The 22,549-nt window shown below is 41.8% G+C and overlaps 1 protein-coding gene across 7 annotated transcripts in view; it reads right to left on the reverse strand.

Moving 5' to 3' along the window:
* Positions 1 to 22,549, reverse strand: part of STOX2 (storkhead box 2) — a 120,276-nt gene that overhangs the window by 24,900 nt on the left and 72,827 nt on the right. The window contains exon 1 of one of the 7 annotated variants that reach the window (XM_032444107.2): positions 889 to 1,266. The exons of 3 other annotated variants lie outside the window; for them this stretch is intronic. The gene's annotated coding sequence lies outside the window, so the exon portion shown is untranslated. Of the gene's footprint in view, positions 1 to 52; positions 474 to 888; positions 1,267 to 22,549 lie in introns of those variants that run through there. 3 more of the 7 variants (XM_015861447.3, XM_015861444.3, XM_015861450.3) reach the window with 3 other exon arrangements.

A 22,549-nucleotide genomic window follows, 5' to 3' on the forward strand; every position in this document is an offset into this window, starting at 1 on the left:
GAAAGAAGAAAAACAAGACACGCTTATAGGCAGCAATATGCCGAACACCCACCTCTTCAAGAAGGAAGTAGAGGCTTCCAGAAAATAAAAGAGAATGTAGGATCTGTGCAGCTCCACCGAAGGGAATGCCATTGCACACTTAATTCTCACATAAGCACATGAAATAAATGGTTAAGAAATGAAGGGGAGGAGGAAGCAGAGAATCCAAGGGGCCCTACAAATACAACTCCTACACGGTGTTTTGAAAACATCTCTCTCCTTTTTGCCCCATTTCCTCGGCACAGCTGGAATCCCGTTCTGACGCCACCCCCTATTTCGAAGGCACTCACATTCTTAGCAAAGCACCTCTCCACTGCAGTGCCTCAGGATTCTGCAGTGTCACTCCTCTTCTGCCTGGCTCTCTGCAAAGTGAAGTCATAGGAATGGATCAGCCAACCTGACTTCTCACTACCCTGCCCAGAATCCTTTGTGAACTGAAATGAGTCATCGCTCTGAAAAAATCCACCGCGCAATGTTCCAGGTTTCTCCCTACGTCTGCGCTGGCTTCTTTGTCTTTGAAACCAAGTGCTTCTGCTTCTGGAACCGTGCCCAGCTGCATTGTACAGGATAACAAGCCAGCCTCCTCATTAAGTGGACAAGAAAGCTATTTACATGCATTAGCAAAGACAAGTTAAAGCTCTAACCCTCCGGTCAAGATAAAAAATGTACCCCCCAACATCTCTTCCTGATTTAATGCACACACACCCCCACAACACACAAAACCACCAATGCTCAGACATACACATACGCATACACACACACACTTACACAGAGCTGTATTTTCCTGAATTATTCACTATTTAAACACGACACTAATTTTTCTTCTGTTGATTTAAAGAAAAGACTTACTCTCCTTTGTCAGTCCCGAAGAATGCTGCAGCCCTGCACGTAACAGACAGCATTACTCCACACTGGATCAAAGTTGTGCTGCTGCAACTGTTTATCAAAAAATTAAAAGCAGTGGACAAGTTCTTGCAAGCTTGTTTTTCATCATTCCATTCACCGTTTGGGCTCATAACAAAGTGAGCCCTGAAACCCTGCCAGGCAGAAAACGTCAAACTGCTCCAAGTGCTGAGAGCCAGCAGAGCTGCCTCAGCTTCTGCTGCTCCTGACAAAGAAAGTAATGCTCAGAACGAGGTCACTGTGTCACCATCTCACTCCCAGTGCTAGGTTTTCCATTGCTTGCTAAAGGATATGCTAAGCTGGAGCATCGGAAAAACACAGAAGAAGAGGAAGGAACAGCATGTGATGAGGGACAGATGCAGCTTGGGAGGAACATTTTGAGTTATTTGGGAATGTCAATAGAAAGAAACACTTAGAACTGTCTTTACTGCAAAAGAGCTATTTCTAGTGGTGATCTGTCAAAATGAGAGGACCAGGAAGGCAGAAACAAGAGCAAACAAAACAAGGAGCACTGCCATAGGACTATTCTTTAAAGGCTCCTGTATTCCAAGCACTCTGAAGTGTAGCAGACACATAACCCCTACATTCCTGAAGCACGGCACTTGAGGACCCACATATGCTGGGTCAAAACAGGTGGGCAACTGGCTTCCCCCTAGAGTGAGCACTTTGCTGCCAGCCCAGCCTTACAACAACCCAGGCAGTGAAAGAATCTCACCCAGCCCAAAATAGCTCCATGTATTTCAAGAGGACAGTACAGAGCTGGGCTGCTCCACCAAAAGATCACTCTTGTTCACAGCTCTGTGCCAACTGTTATGCAGCAAAGCCATAGCATAACCAAGCTGATTTACAAATGTAAGGCATGCAGGGTGCTCTGCTACACCTGCAGTCACATAACAGCCAGGATCTCCACATTAAAAGCTGAGAGTTTGCTATACACAGTCACCAGTTCCCATGTTCATTCCAGGAAATCTTCCTTCAGCTTCACAGGAGCTTTTCCTTCCCCAGGGCTGCAGGATCAGCCACAAAGTTTCCAATAAATCCAACTTGGCACTGCCAACGTTTGGATCCCCCATGATCACCCCATGGAAACTCAGCTTGCTTGTCTGCTGCACCCACATCCACTGCTCTGCAACAAAATTCATTCCAAAAAGAAACATTTCTGTGGGCTTAAAAGTGAATTACAGCACACACTTATTGCATGAAAAAACAGAAGCAGCTTCAGGGGATGCCGAAGGTGGAAGGCTACCACTGCCCATCAGCACTCAGCTGCTGGAGCCTGCAGATGAAGAAGCCATGGCTACCCATCACAGGCCATCGGCCACAACAACTGCATCCAACAGAAGTGGCCTCATTGAGCAGCCTCGGGAAAATGGCCCACTAATGGCTCGGATCCAGAAGAAACCAGACCAATGAACATCAGAAAGATGCAAATACATGCTTGTGTTTCTTTAGGAAATCTCTTCATACTGAAGATTTGGGAATATTAATGCCCCGCTAAGAGTGACACGCTGGCAGTATGCTGAGAAGCTCCCCTTTGGCTTACCTGCACAATTCTTCTGTTTTTTTTCAGAAAGCACATCATAAAGCACAAGAGGGAACTCAATTAGGATATTAAATCAGGCAGTATCCCAGCAAGTTATGCCCATCTGGTTTTGTGCTATGTTGTCCATGAGCCTACTCCTTCCCTCCCCACACTGCTTAGACTCCAACATATGGGCAGAGAGTGCAGCTTTCCCTCTTCAGATCTCACTTTCCTGGCTTTAAGAAGCCGGTCTTCTAATGTGCTGAACAGTCAAAGAAACTAAGATGCAGAACAAGTGACACTTTACACCTTGCCTACCCAGGTTAAAACCAGGACTCAGTGCAACACTTGCTAAGTAACACTTGTTACTACCCAGTGAACAACGACTGAATGAGCCCACCAGCTTTTACAGGAGAAACAGAACAACACACAATACTCCACCCAAGATAGCTGGCGGCTGAAACAATCACCCTCACTGGAAAGCAAGTAACATTTTAAATCACAGGAAGAATTCTCTATGCTAGATTTTACAGCAGGGACTGGGGGATGGGAGGAGACTAAAGAACAGCAATATATTGATTTACTTTTTTTGCACAGAAACCTGTTACTATTAAATTCTTTGAATTAATACTAAAGCTACAGTGATGCTAACCTAAAAATAAAGAAATAGATGGATAAACAGACGGGTGGATAGACAGACAGATAAATAGATAGATAAAGCCTGCCTATTTTCTGGCAGTACATAGTTTAAATGCAAGGAAAGACCGAAGCATTGAAAAGCACCTGATGTTTCTCAAGACAGCATGAGCACATGAGAAACAAAAGAAAACCAATAACTATAAAGATCCCTTTGCCGACAGCCCTGCGAGCACAGAACATGGCTGTTGGAGCACAACAGTCAGCTGCCTTAGCCCCTCACTCCTCCCTATTGACTTTAGTATAGCCAGCACCGTGTCAGTGTGGCTGGGAATGCTGCAGCACACACACAGCAAGTCAGCAGCTGAAATTCTTGGAAGGTGAAAGGATGATTAGCAACACAAGCTGACTACACAGTGCACCTCCTCTTATTTGTATTGATTGCTGGAACTTTGGCAGGATTTTCATCCCAAAGATGACACTGAGGTGGTTACAGCTTTGCAAACAAATAATGATGACTGGCAGATAACTTCAGGTTTAGAGTCTGTAATACTGAACCGAGTCCCATGGTACTGCAGCAGCCTTTAACAGCACGGTTTTTCCTGGCTAAGAGAGAACTGATGAAAAGGCCAGGGATGGAATCAATTATAATAGTGCCAAAGTATTTTTAAAAAGAAAAGGTTAGACACTCCAAAGACTTAGCAGTTTAGAGTTCACTGGGTCATTTCCAACTAGTGTAATGATCAGCAAATGCAGAAACCAAAACCTACCTCCCCCAAACAAATGACATATCTGGAAACCGAGGTTCCCCTGGTTAAACAGTACACTAGATTAAATGCATTTCCTCCTGTCCATTTCTCATGGATTTTGCTTAATTTTATTGAATGCTCACTGTATTACAGTAAACCAATACCTCCAATGGGCATTTTATTACTATTACAAGATTAACACCTTCATTTTACACTTTGAATGATCATCACTCATCCAGCAGTTCCACCAATCTGATGCTAGCAACATGCAGACCACGCTCCTGAAGTGGCAGGAACTGAAAGCATTACAGCATGACACCCTCCCACACTTGCTGCATTGCCTTCCACAATATTGCTGACGTCACTGTTTTGCCAAATGGCTCAGCTGTTTCACTCAGCTCCTGCCAGGCTCTTCTGAGGCCCTCATTAGCCATCTTAATGAACCTGAGCAACTGTGACCATACAGCTCACCCTTCAGATTTCTAATGCAACTGTTACAAACAAAACACTCACTGCACATAGTACACTTAACCCTTTCCTAGGATAAGAACTGGAAATTCCTTTTTTTTTCTTCCCCTGTACTCTAAGCAGGACTCAACAATCAAATAATCCTTAGAGTTGGAAGGGATCTCTAGAGGCCATCTAGTCCAGCTCCACTACAATGAACAGGGACATCCACAGCTCGATCAAGTTGCTCAGAGCCTGTTCCAGCCTGGCCTTGAAGTCTCCAGGGACAGGGCATCCTTGTGCTCCTCCAGTGTTGCTATGACCCAGTTTTCTGAAAGACGAAAGCACATAAAAATAGTTGTGTGTTTGCCCTCTTATCCAGTACAGAGAAAACTAAATTAGGATATTAGACTGGGCTCCTGAAGTGACCTCAAGAGCTGCTGATGGTCTCAAATGACACTGAACTAAAGCAAAAGCCTAGATGAGTAATTTCTTGAATAAGTTTGGTAAACACTCACATGAAATTCTTAGATTAAAACATAGGGGATGTGTAAATCCAAGCTCTGGCTAAGTACATTTCATGGCACAGGAAGAGAACATGCTGCACTAACCAGCCCCCACTTACCAGGGCTAAACACAGCCTTAAAAGTAGGTTTTGAAATCTGTGCTGTTTCTTCTGTTTGGTACCTAGAAATGTTAGCCTTAGAGCTAACGTACAGCCTGCTTAAAGAAAAGCCTAGGCTGTGAAGATTGAAATACGATCGGTGGCAGATTGCAGGGCAAAACAAGAAACAACAGACGTAAAGAAAAACACAAGAAAGGTTAAAAGGAAATGCAAGGAAAGAGATGAATATTGTTTGACTCCTAAAGCAGGCGATGCAGCAGATGTGATGCTAATGATGAAAGAAGACTTGCTAAAAGAATCCAAATGCTTAGCGGGGCTGAACGGAAGCAGGAATAACAACCAAATGGTGAGAAATAAACTTTCCAGCTGTACGAAGGCTGGGAAAATCCAAGGGTCTACAGGATTGTTGGAATAAGCAAAGTGGGAACGGCTGTGTGTTTTGGTGAAGAGAGAAGTGAACAAAGGGACAGTTGTTTTCTGCAAGCCAATCTGCATGTGCTCTGCATCCACCAGGCGCTTGCCTTTGTTTTGTTTTCCAGGCTGACCTTCACCCTGTGCTACAAAGGACTCAGTGAAAGCCTCCATTCCCAGCCCCAATTAAAAGCTGGAGAGAATGAACACATCTTGCTGTCAGTCCAGAGCTGAAACCCAATTGCCGGTGCTGCAGCAGAGGGAGCATCCTCCAAAGCTCATGCTCTGACGAAGGGAACCTGCATCCTCCAGTGACTGCAGATGGGCTCTGTCACTCTTTGGAGCTTGTAAGGTTCCTAAAAAGAAGCATTCAGCTCGTTCTTCAATGTGTTGCCTGTAAGCTTTTATAATGGAGGAGCAAAGCCAGTGGAAGGACGGGGGCTTAAGAATACAATGGAGAAAACAGAGTACATTAGTGTGCATGCTAATAAGGTACATATGCAGTACCACTCCACTGAGGGAGCAAACACTTTGGGCAGTCTGAACCAAAACATATGAAAGCAGTTAAACATGTCATCACCAATACTGTCTTCAGAAGTTTACTGCTGCTTTATGAGAACCTCTTCAAAACACACACACACACACACACACACACACACACACACAGGTAGTTTCTAGAAAGAAGGTATAATCCACCAGGACTTGAAAATACATAGCTTCCCAAAGTGTGTCATGTGTGCCACGTGTGGCCTGCCAAACCTCTGCACGAAGATTTCGCTTAACTTGTGGTATTGTATTTTAATTATGGTACTATCTTTAATTGAGATGTTGCACTGCAGCTTTATTATGCAGCATCTGGTTTGGTACACTCCCTGACCCTGATTTGGGGAATCTCTGGGTACAGAGATAAGATGGGAACAGACTGCAAAGCTTTCATCTGAAAGAATAATTCACTGGCAGAATTGCCACCACGTAATTACACCTATGGAAATCCACACTTACTCTGGAATAAGAGTGATTTTTTTTTTTTAAACCTGATTTAGCTTAAATACCTTCCATATATTAAATACCTGCACATATAATCCCACTAAACTCCTCTGCAGGAACATTCATATGACACATTAAAAAAATAAAAAAGTGAAAACAAAGAATGAAATCAACTGTAATTAACAGTCAAAACAGAATACAGATTTTAATAGAGATGGAAATATGTCTTCCTGTTGTTCAGTAACATCCCTCCCAGTGTATCCAAAAAGGAAACATTTAAAACAAAGGAATTACTCTCTTCTTTTAATAATCTATATATTTTTTTTCCTGGGTTCTGGTAACTTCACTCTTGAAGACAGAAAAACACTGAGATTTAAAGTTACTGCTACGGTCAAAGGCAGTGATATGAAAAGAGCCAAGTTTGGTTCCTATTGCCATATGTTGTTTCTAATAGTCACAGCTTGTGTTTCAAAACCGATGTAGGTTTGCACTTCCCTTTATCTCCATTGAGTGCTGCTGTACTCTCAGTACTTCTGAAAATAAGGACAGTCATGGAGGAGTCTAATTTTGGGCACTCATTCCTGCAATATGGCAAAAAAGCTCAGACTTGAACGAAAACAGAATCTATATATGCAAGTTACTTAGTAATATCTGAAGGTCTCAGGCCTAATGTCTAATGTTATGCATCTCCTTCATATTTTAATTAAATAGTTAAGACCCTAAGAGTCTACTTAATGGCATAAATGTTTTACTAATATGTATTTCATCTTGTACCTGAGAAAATTCTCTCAATGGAAATTCTAGTGTCACTGGTGTTTCCAAGAAACGCTTTGGTTTTACAAAGTTATAGTCTTCAGGGGAAGAAGGAGGATAGTTAGAAGTAATTCTTGGGTTTAGACAAAATAATTCCACTATTCAGTGTCATTTTCTCCTGGTGTCTTTAGCGATCTGGGATGAGAAAGCTCTGTCTAACTTCCCAGTGACATCATCCTGATGCTAACATAAAACCTTTTGAGGGTAGGAACAACTTTGCCAAAAATAATCAACACAAATTTGCCCCTGACACACAGCCTCTATCGTTCATCACCTATGCATACCTAGACAGGTATGATGCACACGTGTTTGCCAGACAGCACTCCTTGAGAAATGCTAAAAGAGCACCAAAAATACACAAGCACAGAGAGCTGGACGGCTCCTTCCAAGTGAATGCAGTGAAGTCACAGTACAGGCCCTGTGATATCACGGCATTCTCCGTAGCAACAGCCTATGAGGTCACAAATAACAGATTATCACTTTGCTGCAGGATTAAGGGAAGTAAGAGGCTGGTCTGTCAGGAAGATGGATTTTACTTCAAATAAAGGGAATTACGAGAATGCTGAAAATAAACGGGCTGTAAATTGTCTATGTCTGACAAGTTCCCTTTCTTAGCTTGTACTGTAAAATAAGATCCTGCTTTCATTGACAGCTCCCAAGAAACTGAGTGAACTGGAGGCTGTCTCTTAAGTTATTACACAGCAGATGAAGCCTGAAACAGCTTTCATATCTTTTGACTCATCAGTTGTTTGGTTTTGCAAGTGCAGACAGACCCCTCTCCTCCCACTTTCTGCTAGTACTTTCTTCACAGGTGTTCAAAGCAGGCGCTAAAAGAAAATAAAATAAAAAATAAAAAACACAAAAAAGGAAAAAAATACCAACTTCGAAAGTTTTGTGGCCAGCAGGTCCAGGGAGGTGATCCTGCCCCTCTGTTTTGTGCTGTGAGACCTCACCTGGAGCACTGCATCCAGATCAGGAGTCCTCAGTGCAGAACAGACATAGACCTGTTGTAGTGCATCCAGAGGAGGGCCACAAAAATGACCCAAGGGATGAAACACCTCCCTGTGAGGACAGGCTGAGAGAGCTGGGGCTGTGCAGCCTGGAGAAGAGAAGGCTCTGGGGAGACCTGAGAGCAGTGGAGAGTGAGGAACAGGCACAGGTTACCCACAGAGGCGGTGGGAGACAGCCAAAGCCAGGCTGGAGGGATTCTGGGCACCTGATGGAGCTGTAGGTGTCGTTGTTCACTGTAGCAGAGTTGGACCAGATGGCCTTTAGGGGTCCCTTCCAACTCAAATGATTCTATGACTATTCACAGAGATCCTACACTCCATGCATGCTTGTACATCAAATCACTTTTCACATATTTTTGTAGTAATTGCCCACTTTTCCAGACACTTGGCAACTCAGGCAGCTTAATGTCTGCAAACTAACTGCACACAGATTCATCTCACATGTGCAGCAGGTCCAACATATCATGTGCACTACCCATGCTTAATTTATCCATCTGGGACTGTCCCAGATTTAAGATAAAAATCTAGCAAACCTAAAGCAGCCTGTTTCGTAACTTACAACTGGAGCTGCGATGCAACCATGAAATGGTTTTACAGCATGAGAGCATCTTGAAGCTTCAGGAGAACTGTAAGGCCCTGTTCAGCTTATCCTGGCCTGGAGAGAAGTCCAGGACTGAGTGCCAGCAGCAATGCCAACATACACTCTAGGAATGGTAGAAAATGGTGGGCAGCTGCGCAGCTGCTGATCAAGCTTTCACCTGCAGTCCTACTGTAGGGTCTGGAAAGCACAGATCTCTATTTTACAATGGGCCAAGAGTAAAACAGAAACAAAAACCAATAATCCCCCCCCCCCAGACACACACACAGAACTAATAACACAAGCAGCCCATCGCCGGGCCTGGTCCATCAGGGGTTCCCACACTAAGCCCTGCCCTCAGCTGACAAGCAGGGCTTACACACCAAGAAGCAATATGCCATCATGCCCACCTGAAGTACAGGCATACCAGGCTCTTGGTGCTCCAAGAGACAAAACACCACAAAAATCCCTTTTGTGCACCACATGATGGACCACGCTCTGGAGACAGGGCAGGTGATGCCAGCCAGGTGCTTCCAGAAGTGAACCTGAGCAGCTGTGACAAACAAATAACTTGCCCTTGCTGACAGAAGACAAAACACTTAAGTATTTTATGTGACTTCAACATAATGCTACTTCACAATTAGTCTTTAGGTTTAATTACGAAAACAACAAAATTATTCTTCTATGGCTGCTGTTAAGGAAGGCTCTACACCTATTTAGGCATTCTGCTTGTCTAAAAAGATGTCGCCATCTAAACAGACTATTGGAAAAGGAATGTTTTTTGCACAAGAACGGTGAACTGACCAGCTACCTCTATCTTGAACATATGCAGGAGTTTCTATCTCTCAAACATGCTTTGTAAAAACAGAAACCAGCAAACAAAACCCAAAGCTGCAGAGCTAATCAGAAAGTTGCAACAACATCCTCAGCTGCTTTTACCTCTGCTTATAAAGTGTTGACTATACAGGCTTGTAGGCAAGCAGGAGATTTTGTTTCCTGAGCCAAATCACAGGCTAGCAAAGGTGCCCTGCTGTGGATCCAAGCGATGAATGTGAGTTTTGCTCTCAATGTGGGTCAAAGGCTTTCTTTCAAGTATAAACAGTTATCTTGGTTTTTTAGGGCTGGTCAGTCTTACAGTCCACTAGAATCAACAATCAACCACACAAGGCTGGGGGATATTTATGAGAAAGCAAAAGCAGGGATTATGTCAGAGCAACTTGGTGTTTAAGACATGGCTGATGCAAGCTCTAGTGCAATAGTGAAGGTCAGCAGTGCACTGTGGTCAAGAATCAGCACAATGACTTCATCCTCCTCCAGTGCTCAGACAAAAGGAGAGGAGCTGAGAAGGGACAAGCAGCCAATTAACCGCTGATTCAGCCTGAAATTCAATGTTCTTCCCTTTATGAGCTCACTCATCATTTGAATCCCTTATGCAAGCTGCATAAATGCTTTCGTTCCAGTAGCTGACATGCAACCCATTAAAGGAGTTGGCTAACTTGAAAGAAGTGGAATTTTTCTGCTTGAGCAAGGGAAAAATAAAAAATAAAAAATCAAGGAAGTAACATGGCAGGGTCATTACCAACACTGAAAAGCAACTACCACTATTCAAGCTGGCCTAAGAACTGATATGTGGCACCAGAAGTGCTAGGTAGGATCTCCTCTGCTCTGCAATTACACACTGAAAATGTCCACCTAATTTTCTTGCCTACACTGATTTCCCACAGAATTGCTTTGGCACTCATTTGTCATTAATACTTGAGACCCTTAAATGCTGGCAGTCTTCTCCATCGACACAACTGAAAGGCATCACTTTCTCCACAATTCAGGTATGAAGAAATGGTTCCTTACAGGGAAACATCAGCAGTTTTGTAAGATCTGGAAGAAGGCATGTCCTGCCCCAAGGAGTTCACAGCCTACTTCAGAGAGAGCCAGTGGGTTTCAGATTGAATCTATGAGGCCATTCAAGCATGAGATCATTTCCTCTGTGTGATCTTTAGCTTCACATACTTATCAATTGCTGACATTTAAGAAGCTCGTTTGGGGTGTGGAGGGTGGGGGGGTTGAGGGGGAAAAAAGGGCTCTTCATGATTGTATCAGCTTTGGTTTTTGGCCTTGGGACCAACCATAAACCTTTAGTTAATAAACATTTATGATTCCCTTTGTCCTCAAGTAGAGGAGAAGGAACCTGGCAAACAAGAGAGGACAAGATGAGTAGTGATAGCTTCCAGCAAAACCAGCAACTGCTCAGCCAAATTGCACAATCCATAAAAGAAATGCCACAACTGTTAGCTTAAGGATAATAAACCTACAACTGAACTTCATAAATTCTATTGGCACCTCTTGTTTGTGTTCAAAGAAAATAATTAAATAGGTGTTTACATATTTCTGAAATATCTGAATGATGAGCAAACAAATCAGTCGTAGCAAGAAACAAACATGAGGCCTGGCACTGACCAGCAGTAGCTCCAGGAGGAGATGCACAAACAGCAAACCTCAACTCTGCCAGCCTCCAAGAAAAAATTCATCAAGATCATCTAATCATCAAGATTCCCTCAAGTACACCAGGAAACAGCTTTGATTCAAAAGCAAGGGGAGGTAAGGATGATGTAAAACACCTCTGTAGTGTTTCAATGCCATGACATGATGGAAATGTGCCTTGGGCCAGCATTATGCTACCCCTATGGAGTAACTCCCCAGCCATTCAAACTTTTTTTTGCTGCGTCGAACATAGTGGTGCAGAAATACACTGCTTACATTACCAGAGCAGACTATGCTAGAGTTAGCACTGCCCCGCATGTACAAAATGAAATCATACTTACATCCCCTAGCATGCAGTGTATTGGAGTCATAAGCTTGGCCATTCTAGACCTTATTTATTTATTTAGTTAAAACAAATCTAAGCATCTGGAAAACCCTGCTGAACGGTTTAAGCAAAATGGTTCCTCCCATGCCAGAAATCTTCCATTTACAACAGACAGATAGGGTTAAACAGCCAATAGATAAACATACATCTCCTTATTGCCCTTGAAACACTCACATGAGGGACATACATTAGAAATGATATATTCCTGTCTGTGCTTAAAATCCTGCTATTAAACTAGGTGCTTTTAACAGGTCCATCTGGCAGCAGATCCAGTATAAACAGAACTAGACTCTCTTCAACAGCTGCATGCCCAAAATCAGTTTTAAATTCACTGTTCAGACAAGCGAGGCCCTGTCTTAAGGGAAAGTAAGAGGCAGCAGCACACGGCCAATGCAGGTATGGGAACCATGGCCTACAGCCCTGTAGCCACCCAATGTAAGAACTGTTCAGTTACTATGACACTGCACTGTCATGTGGTCACCCACAACAAAAACTGACTGACAGGATCACCTCCTGACAGCAAGTCCACATGGCAGCTGGAATTTTCAAACAATGAGCATTTTAACAATGCTCACTAAATTCCATCTGGGCTTAGGACCATCAGTACTGGTTTTATCAAGACAACCTCTGCAAGAGCTCCCTGGAGTGGGCAAGCATTGTTTGTCATACCCAGCAGACCATCAGGACTTGAACCAAGGAAGGACACATAGATGGAATAAACAAGGATAAAAGTAGCAAGCACACATTCCAAGAACATGCTTAAAAATAGTGCTGGTTTGTCAGAGACAGCATGTACCCAACTTCCCCAGTAGTACCAAGGATCTGTTAAAATAACATCTCCAGCAAAAAGTGAGCTTCCTAAGGAATACGGTATATTAGACATCAGAAAGCAATCATTCTCAGGGAAAATAACATGCAGAGAAAGAAGGCAGAATACTGCATTTCTCCACTACTGTTGAGAATCTCCCCAAAACCCAGAAGATTACAGGTACTCAGAAAGAATGGCTTCACATGAACAGCACCCACTGCAATGAAAATGTATCCGAAAGTCAGACTGATTTTATGAAATACTAATTTGAGAGAGGGAGGAATACTTTGAGAAACTTCCAGATACTGTGTTGCTAAATGAAGTATTTCTTTCTCTCTCTTCACATTAGTTTGTTCTGAAAGGCTGCACTAGGTAGAGCAATATCTGAAACATTTAAGCAGTCAAATATGAAATAAAGCAGCCTGATCCTGATGGAATTAAGCATTTCATCTGATTTCAAATTACTGTTTGGGGGATTTTCTTCCACATGAAATTTGACTACTTTGGTGCTCTGTTTCAAATCAGAAAACAATTTCCTTTAAATCTCGAAAACCTCTACAAAATAGAGCTTCTGTCTACTAGTCAACCATATGTAAGACTCAAGTTTTACAACATGACTTTCAACATATGTCCTAACAAGAATATCCAGTATCATATATTTCCTCATGCGAAACTTGAGAATCTTCACATATTACTTGCAAAATGAAAACTTTCATTCAGACTGAGAAAGACCTGAAGCTGAAGCTTTTTCACTGCCTTCTTCTGTATCTCACTCCTTGTTCTGTTAGTTTATCTTGCAAATGCAATACTTGACTGGCTTGCATGTGTTTATAAATATGCATGTACGGCTCAGAGTAGAAAAGCAGCAACACCATTACATCAGTCTGAACACCTGCACCATGGTGACTGAAGCAGGGAAGGCTGCCTGTTGTTTTTCTTTCTTGTTAACATCTAACTTCCTAGCTTTACAAACTAAATACTTCTTAGCCTCTAACAGGAAACACACTGGCTGGAGATGCAGGTCTTTAAGAGAAAATAAATAAATAAATAAATAAGGGAAAATATCTAACAAGTATACATATAAATCTTATAATGTCATTTGCCCCAAGTGCCCATTTGTGTGGGAAATGTTTAAACTGTTCCATTAAAAAATCTACAGTCCTAAGGGAACTTTAAGAGTTCTACGCAAAACATTTTCATGCAGATTGAAGGCATTAAGTACTTTATGCATGCAATAAAAAAGGTTGGAAGAAATGTTTCAAAAACTAAGCAGGAATATTTCATGTATGAGACAGAGATCTCCTATGTCACATTTGTAGAGAAAACAAACTGAAAAGAAATCAAAAGGAAACAGTTTTTAAACTAAAGTATAGACTATTTTCCAAAGACTTAGTCAGCAGCATCTAATGTAAACAACTGCTTAAATCATTTTTCTTCTAATTTAAAGTGCAAGCCTTAGAAAAAACAGACCTATTTTGCATGGCGGAAGCTTATCACTCTTTATGCTAAGCTATGTGTTAAGGCAGATCTGACAGGAAGGATCCAAAAAAGGCAGAGCTGAAGAAGCCCCTCAACATGCGCCACCCAGAAAACATCTTGTTTCAGCAAACAGAAAATTCAGCTGGGATATGAGATGAAGATTGCTAACTGTGACAACGGTGCCATACTGGCACAGCCTTCCAGCAGAAGCAGTAGGGGCAAAATCCATGCCTGGCTTCAAAATGGATCCAGTGGGTGAACTTTGGGTGAAAGTTTCTAACTCATTTGCATCATCAAGAACCAGGACTCAACAGCCCCAAAATCTCGTTACTTCAGATTCAGTAGCTCCCCCTACTAGAAGGCAGCTGTGGGAAAGGCATTAGCTGGAGAGGGATCTGAATACCTGGAAGACAGACTACAAAGGAACAAGCATTAAGACAAACCCCTGAGGGACAGCAGGATTGCTTTGGAAATGTTTATTTTTAATTTCAAATCTTGATTTTGAATTGATAAAGAGAAGCCCCGAGCAAAGCAACCGGAATGGCAATAGTCTGGAACATGATTTCATCTTCCCCACCTCATGAATTGCCTATCAAGCCGGGAGGATACCATAAAGCTTAGCAGCCTGGGCTTGCTGCTGGAAGAACACAAACTCACCAAAGAATGTGGAGCTAGCAGAGTTTGTCTGGTAAGGTCAGGATATGCTACAAAAAAGTGGGTTAAGCAATTTGAGTGAGTGAGGCAGGAGGCTCGGGAGTAGACAGCTTGCTCCTGGGAACAGGAGCTGGATTGTCAAACCAAGTGATCCTGCAGGAGGGACAGCCAGCCCTCATTTAGTCTTCCTACCATCTCTTGCATTGGAGCCCAGATCCTCACTAGCATCATTCACTATCAATTATCCATTACTAACACAAAATAAGAAAGTCCTATGACATTCTCACTGCCATTCATGACGACAAGCACCTAACACCAGCATAATTCAGTGGAAATCAATGATGGATAGTGTCCCACAAAATGAGGTAGACATACCACAGGGAATATCCCCATGCCTCTGTTGTACTGGATGCATCACTCTTGTAACAGTCAGGGCTATTCATTAACCAGTTATTAGCTGAAAAAAATAAAACGTCTGTTAAAAAGCAGCACCAGCTTTTAGAAAGTGCAGTTAAACTATGACACAGCAAAATTTTAAGAGGTTAAAAAAAAAAATCTAGCTAAAAACTTTACCCCAAACTTCTACTTTACGTAACTGGACCTCATATCTTGTACAGAGCTGCCAAAAAATCCAGGCAAATTTGGTGTTAAGAAAATGATGCATTTTCAGGAATAGCACAGCTATGCCGCCTGTTCAGAAGGGAAGATCTCAACCTGAAAGTTAATTCTGTGCTCCCTTCTATTTACAAACCCAAAGGATGCCCACTGAACTGCATGGGTGAAAGTCATATTTTAAATGTATTTCTAATTATGCCTGTAACAAGGGGGCTGCTTTAAGAGTCATTCACACAAACTATTTTCATTTGTTAAAGCCATTATCCTGATTCTCTGACTACTCCCCCTGCACCCCCTTGAGGAGAAGGAAAAAAACAACAGAGAACAATTTAAATGTACTGATGTGACAAATACCAGACTCCAAAACAGAGATTTAAATGTACTTGAACAATGCACTTAAAACTCTCATCCCAATACCTTACCTCTTCACATGAACTTCCCGAGCTCATTCAAAATATATGCACATGAAATGTGCAGACACAGGAAGAACTATCTAGCCCTCATAAGAAGATAACAAATCACAGTGTTAACTTATTGCTTTCCAGACAGCTCTCAATAGTTGCTTCAGTGATCTTGATTTCAGCCCTGTCCCAATCCTGGCATATTCTGCTCCAGAACACACACAGAGATCAGAAAAGGTTTGCTTAAGATTCACAAAGAAGATAAAAAGTACAGTGGAGAGAAGTGCTCGCTGTCATGTCTGAAAGGTCGGGAGGAAGGCACAAGAAGGTTTGGGGAGGGCTCCAACAGGAGAGAGCAAAGAAGCAAAACATCAGTTTTTAAATTCCCGAGAGAAATCATGTAAAGTATTAGTTAAATGGATGTGTGTTTGGTTTTTTTTTTGTTTTTTTTTTTTGTTTGTTTGTTTTTTTTTTGTTTTTTTTGTTTTTTTTTTTGAGATTTTATGCTGTAAGAAGACTAGAAAGATCTGAAAGAGAAAGTGAGGGAGGGGTATCTCTACTAAGGAGGTACCCAAAAGATGCTAATGTCATCCTTTATGAAGCACTGCCATTTGCAGAAGAAAATGTCCAGAAAATGCTTTACCTCCAAGCAAACCTGAACAAGACTAGCATCAGGAGGAGACCTAAAGGCAAGGAAACAAAACCAGCAGAACAGTCCAGCTGGCTACCTAGATCAAAGAGACAAAACTAACCAGCTCTTCACTTGACTGCTGTGTGGTCATTGGTCAAGCCAAAGCTTGATCACTGTATCCTTCCCAGCTCTTACCAGGTCTTTGCAGGGCCCCAGCAGATGCTCTCTTGTAGCATACTGCTTTGACCATTCATTCCTGCAGTGCCTGCTCTTACTTCTGCACAGCTGAACCCACACTGTTAACAACAGGGCAGACCTCACTCTGCACACCAAAAGATCCCCAAAAGAATACACCTGACTTCTCTCAAGCCTTGAATACAAGGAGAGCAAGAACTGTGATTCCAATAGATGTTCTCCAGTGATGCACATGGCCAGCAGTGAAGGAACAACCCTTCATGGCAGAAGCCCTAGGCTGCCCCTCACCGCTAAGCAGGCTGAGCATCCTGAACACATTTTCCACACATCTATTTGAACACAGACCTGACTTGCAGGCTCTGGGCAAGGCAGCACCATATGTGGGATGAAACCCACAGACTTCAAATGCTACTCTGTGCTTCCAGTCATGAGACAAACAAGTGGAGAGAGGAGGGATTCCTATGCAGATGACTGCAGAAGGCAGCATACGCTGCAGGCAGCAGCTCCCTGCTTTCAGCCCCATGATCTGCTATCCAATACAGATTCCCAAGAACTTGCTCTCTTAGTCGTCTCCACTCTCAGGATGTAATTAAGGTTCAAAGAAAGAAAGAAGGGGAACCAGCTCTGTGTCAGCGATTAGTTCAACATCCTGTTAATATCCACCTGAAATATCTCCCAGACTCGGCATGTATCACCTGAGAACTCTTCCCGAAGAAGCATTTTATGAGACCCTAGGTAGATTAATTTTCCAGTGATTGCCTCAATGGGTTACCAACCTCCTCCATTTCTGGGTATACATTAAGTTACACAGGGAACAAATAACATCTCCTGTGAATATATAGCCAGGTACTATACACTCACAAGCCCCATCCTTCTCATACCAGACCCTGTATCCACCGCATATGAGGACTACAAGCTCAGTTAGAACTGAGAAATTCTTTTTCCCCGTGAACTAGGACATCCTTAATTTTATTCATATGAAGCAAAATACAGCAGCTAGAATGACCTCAAAAGCCTTATTTTATTTATTTATCTTTTTAATTCAGCTTGTTAGCAAATCAGAATACTTTGACAGACTACAGGTGTCAGTAGGCAAAGTAATAGGGAAGCAGGCAGGCAATTCCCAGTTTCAACTTAAGCCCTTCCAGTGTCTTGGAAAGACAGAAAGATAAACATTAAGCCACAGGAGTGAGGTGACCTGAAAGCTAAAAAGAAGACTACACCCTTGCTGCTGACAGGACCATGTCTATACCAACAAAATTTTACTCCGCTTATGTATTTACCCCCAGATACACACAGGTTCCCACTACTGGACAATGGTTGTAAGACAGAAGGTTAAAAATGACTCCTACTTCTTTTTAGTATTTTTTCAAACAAAACCCAATTCACTTAAGGAATCATTTCTGGAGGATGTTTTTAACTCAGCTATTTCGCATGTAACTATGAGGATATGAAAGATAATGGCTCTGCTAGAAAAAACAAAACAAAAAAGTTCCCAGAGAATGATTTATTACTCACTCCTCAAATTCCAAAGTGAAGTCTCTCTTGCAGACTGTAACTAGTAATCTGAATTGTTCTTTGGTGAACAAAATAAGCCTGTAGTGCGCTCGTACACATGGCAAAAAAAGAAAAAAGAAAAATCTATATAGGCCCCCACTGCTTTCACCAGAAAATGTGAAAACAGTACAAAAATCAATCAAAGCAGGTACAGAGTTCAGCACTACAGTACGCCATGCTGAAATGAACAACATGACAGAAAATGAAAAAAGCGTGGAAAAATAAGAAGAGAAAAACTTCAGAATCATAAACAGAAGCATGTGCACATCTATAAAATGTATAACTGCAAGTAAAAGTGTAGCACTTATTGAACAAACTTTCCTCCCAACTGGACGTGTGAGGTCCTGCATAGGCAAGAAAGACTCTGGCAAAGGTAAGATGCTTGGTACCATTCCTTATGACAGCTTATACCAGACTATTGAAAACAAAAGTCACTAGGCCTTGAATATCGCTTAAATCAAGGGGTTAGGCACATCATGCAACACTCAGCACGGCAAGCTAAAATGCCGCATTTCACAGAAGGCATCAGAGCTGTTATGCAGCCACTCCCTTGGTACCTAAGGAAGAAAAGCACTTTAACTGTAACTTGGGCAGAGCTGCATTGCAGGAGACTGTCTGACCTTTCTTTAAAACATATACATTTAACATCTATGCATTTTACTGTTGCAGGGCAGACATCTAGCACATCAGGTTACCCTCTCCTTGCTGCTCGCACAGGGAACACCAAGCCTACTGAAGGCAACTCCAAGCCCCTTTGGGCTCCCTGCACCTTGACTAGAACTGTCAAGGATTTGATTACAGCCATATCCCTCAAGGACCATTCTCTGTCACACACCTTAAGGAGCTGCCACTGTTCTTCTCACTCCACGGTATGTGGCCAAATCCAGACTAAATGTTCCTAATGACAGAAATTAAAGCACAACTAGATCTGTTTCACAACCTACACTAGTACTTACACCTTGGCTGCTTTCAAACACTGGCTTTGCACACAGTTGAAAAGAAAACAACCCACTCTCAGGGAAATATAATACAGAGTTCCAGAATCAATGCTATATTTCTATAGTGATAAAATTATCTGCATTCCTACAGCACACTCACAAACTATTCCGCTTTGAATAAGAATGAAAAACTTGGTCATGTAAAAGTTTGCAAAGATGCCAGAAACAGTTACCTCCTAAACATCCCTCACACTGTATGCAGCTTCTTGAACATGCAATTTCTACAGGGATGGAAATGATCACATGTGAAATCCTAGAGAAATAGCCAGAAGCATTACATTTATTCATCCAGCAACAGCCTGAAATGAGGATGAAATTAAGTTCAAAATGAGCTGTGACATGAACAGTAGAGACTGCCATTTCCCCTTAAATACCTTTTCTGCCAAGCAAGAATCAATTGCAGTGATTGAAAAAGCTGGGGCATCCTCCTGTGTAACATGAAAACCATCTACTAAAACTTGGGATACAGTCAAAAGGAAAACACAATTTAGGACATTAAACAAGACAGACATCACTACTGCTCCTCCAGACACAGCCCATTCATGTGGGCATTCAGCAGACAATTTTGCTTCTGTGGTATGCCAGCCACCCTTGTTCCATCTCCCAGCTAGTGATTAATCACTCTTCAGCAGAGCAATTCATCCAGACCTTGGAAACAGTAAGACACTGTAGGAATCTTATGTTTCTGAGTGCTCTCCTCAACCAGTGAAAATACAAGGAGTAAAGCCACATGGAACCTCTATATTGTATTTCTGGTTGCTGAAATGAAGATGCTATTTCTGCCTAATGAAAGATAACCAAGATCTTGTCCCAGAGAGAGGGAAAGAAAAAAGCATCTTCATATTAGCCACTTAGCTGCCACTCAATACTTACCCCATCCCATGTCCATGTGCAAGTTTTCTGTGAAAGTTCCTTCCATGGACATGAAGCGCTTTTGAAACCAAACACAGAACAAACATGTCATAGAAGCAGCACTGTATTCTGTGGTGAAGTGTGCTGAGCCCCAGCTGTGCTTTGCCAGCCATGGAGCTGCCTTCTTGTATTCTGCTTTTTCGATGCTATTATCCAATGCACTGCTGCTATTACCACTTGTCTTCTTCCTCCACATGCTTTGAGACAGCTCTTGCTAAAAACTAGCCAAAAAGTAAGTCTGATGTATATGACCAAACTACCTCACTTACACAGAAGCAGTCATCAAGCTTGCCCCAGTAAACTGAACTTACAATAATAATAAAATAATGAGAACCATTCTCTCGGGCACATCTGAAATCGGGTACTAACTATGATATATAGCCCTGGCTAACTGTTACAGTTCTGTCTCAGGAGGTGGACTGTACAAGATTGAAGAGCATTTTTCCCCCCTCTGCTTTGTTTAGTCTTGCTATTCTTGTCAAAGGCATCTTTTGCATGTACTACTCCCTCAGCTAATTTACTTTAGTTTAGTTTTAAAGCACTATTTGTGCACAAATACTTTAATCCACTTGAGAGGAATGTCTTGTATTCACATGAGATCTGAATATAAACTTCAGAGATCTCTTCCAACCTAAATTCTCCTAATCTCCTACTCCAGTACACAGATGGTCAATTGGATGCCAATTTCTATACTGGAAGCAGGGTCTAGTAACCAAGACCTGCATGGTTCTATTGAAAATACAGATCAGTTCTCAAGCTAAACTTCTGATGCCTGTTATGCAACAGTAAATGGTGATCAATACCATGTCTGAGGTTTGCAAACTCTGACATAGCTGTATCCTGTGACACACACCATCCCCTAAGGCACGTCAATGACAGCAGCACAATTAAGCAAATGTGCAGAAACTGGACCTTAGCCCTACCACTTGTGCAAAGCTTTTCAACAGAATTTTTATAATGAGAATGCCATAGTCAAATCTAAGTACAGCTCCTGTTATCATTCCTAATGCATCTATAGTTTCAGCTAATGATGTTATTAGGTTTGTGCATGTTTGGAATTTCCTCATTTGTTTTGCTGGCAGGACCAGAGAAGTCCAGGGCTGAGAATGGTGGAGTGATGGTGTTCTCAAGGACCATACAATAGAGCAGTGTTTCCTAAAGTAGGTTATGTGAAGGATGAGCAGAAAGGCAAGAGAGGGAGGGGTGGTTGCAGAAAATATCAATGATGTCATCCTTAGGATGAGCAGATCTTTGAAAATGTATAGTAGCAATTTAGTTTGAGTGGGAGCCATGCTTCCAAAAGCTGGGAAAATCCAGATGTATCAGAGTGTTCCCCTGTACAAAAGGATGCTGTCAACCAAGTGGTTCTAGAAACGTGGACAACCTGGTTATGAAGGGCCACACGCTTTGCCTCTGTCTTAAGCCTATGCCCAGATGACCCATTTTGCACATTTCAACCAAGAATAAAGTGACCTCATTTTCAAAAGTGCTGAGCACCAGCTGTTCCTATTGTGTTCACAAGCCTCACTATAGGTTCCCGCTTTGAAATTCTTGGCCTCAAAAGAATTTTGAGGCGACAGAGTGATTATATGTTCTTCTACTTGCCATATGCCTATTTATTTTTGTTCAACTGTATAAGTCTGAATAAGCTACTTTAAAATCTTCAAGACTCAAATTAGAACAAGTACTCTTGCCACTGGAACAGAAGTGCAGCATAAGTGAGCCATGTGACCTTCAAATAATGTTGTTTTGCACAGAAGAATAACTAGAACGAAGGTCAGAGCATTTCAATCTTTATCCTTCTTAGTGAATGACATGAGATGGAGGAAAACTATGATCATATCATTCAACACCTGGATTGATATTACTGGAATGAAGTTTTTTTGCTTCCTACTATAAAACGTTAGCTAAACTAATTTGAGATAGTTTTACTACAGTCATCAACTAGCAACTCTTACACAACAAACACGTATTTGCCTCTATGTAGTTTTACGATACATAAAAACAAACAAAAATACTTTCAAACAAATAATAAAACAAGACACAACAACAGTTCAAACATCACATAAATCTGAAAGCTGTAGGGAAAGCGCATAGGAAGAGATAAAAGCTTTATCAATGATATAATTCATGATACAGCTATTCAGTGGGAGGACACTAATGTCCTGAGATGCCTGAAGAAGTTCAAGGGAGCACTTCAAGATATCAGCAAAGTATATAAACTTATCACAATATATCACAGTGTGGGAAAGACAGACATGGAATAATGTGTTAAGAACAACAGACCAGCATGAGCACTTAAACAACACCAAGTTGCTGTGTTCCTTGTCTCACTGGCCATAAGGAAGTATCTGCTTCTTTAGCTTCACCTGCCCTAGTACAGAGTAAATGATAATGATAACTCTGAATAAGTCAATATGAGAAATTCAGGAATGTTGCATTTGAAATTATAAAAACAAAACAAAAAAAAACCACAACAAAAAAAGCCACTTAAAGGCACGTGCACTTAAAGACCATAAAAAAAAAATATCAAACAACAACAACAAAAATACCTCCACTTGTTTCTCAGAGCTGATGCTTTGAGAACCATAAGAAAGTGCATCCTTTCTCTGACCTCCAACACTAGACCACATTATTACTGAGGTTTGCTCTGTGTATAAGCCACAGAACATTTGCTGATTTCAGATGAAGAGCTGCCTGGTCTATCTTAAGAAAAG

This window comes from Coturnix japonica, chromosome 4 (genome assembly GCF_054131305.1).
Source record: "Coturnix japonica strain WE chromosome 4, WE-NBRP24, whole genome shotgun sequence".
Lineage (NCBI taxonomy): Eukaryota > Metazoa > Chordata > Aves > Galliformes > Phasianidae > Coturnix > Coturnix japonica.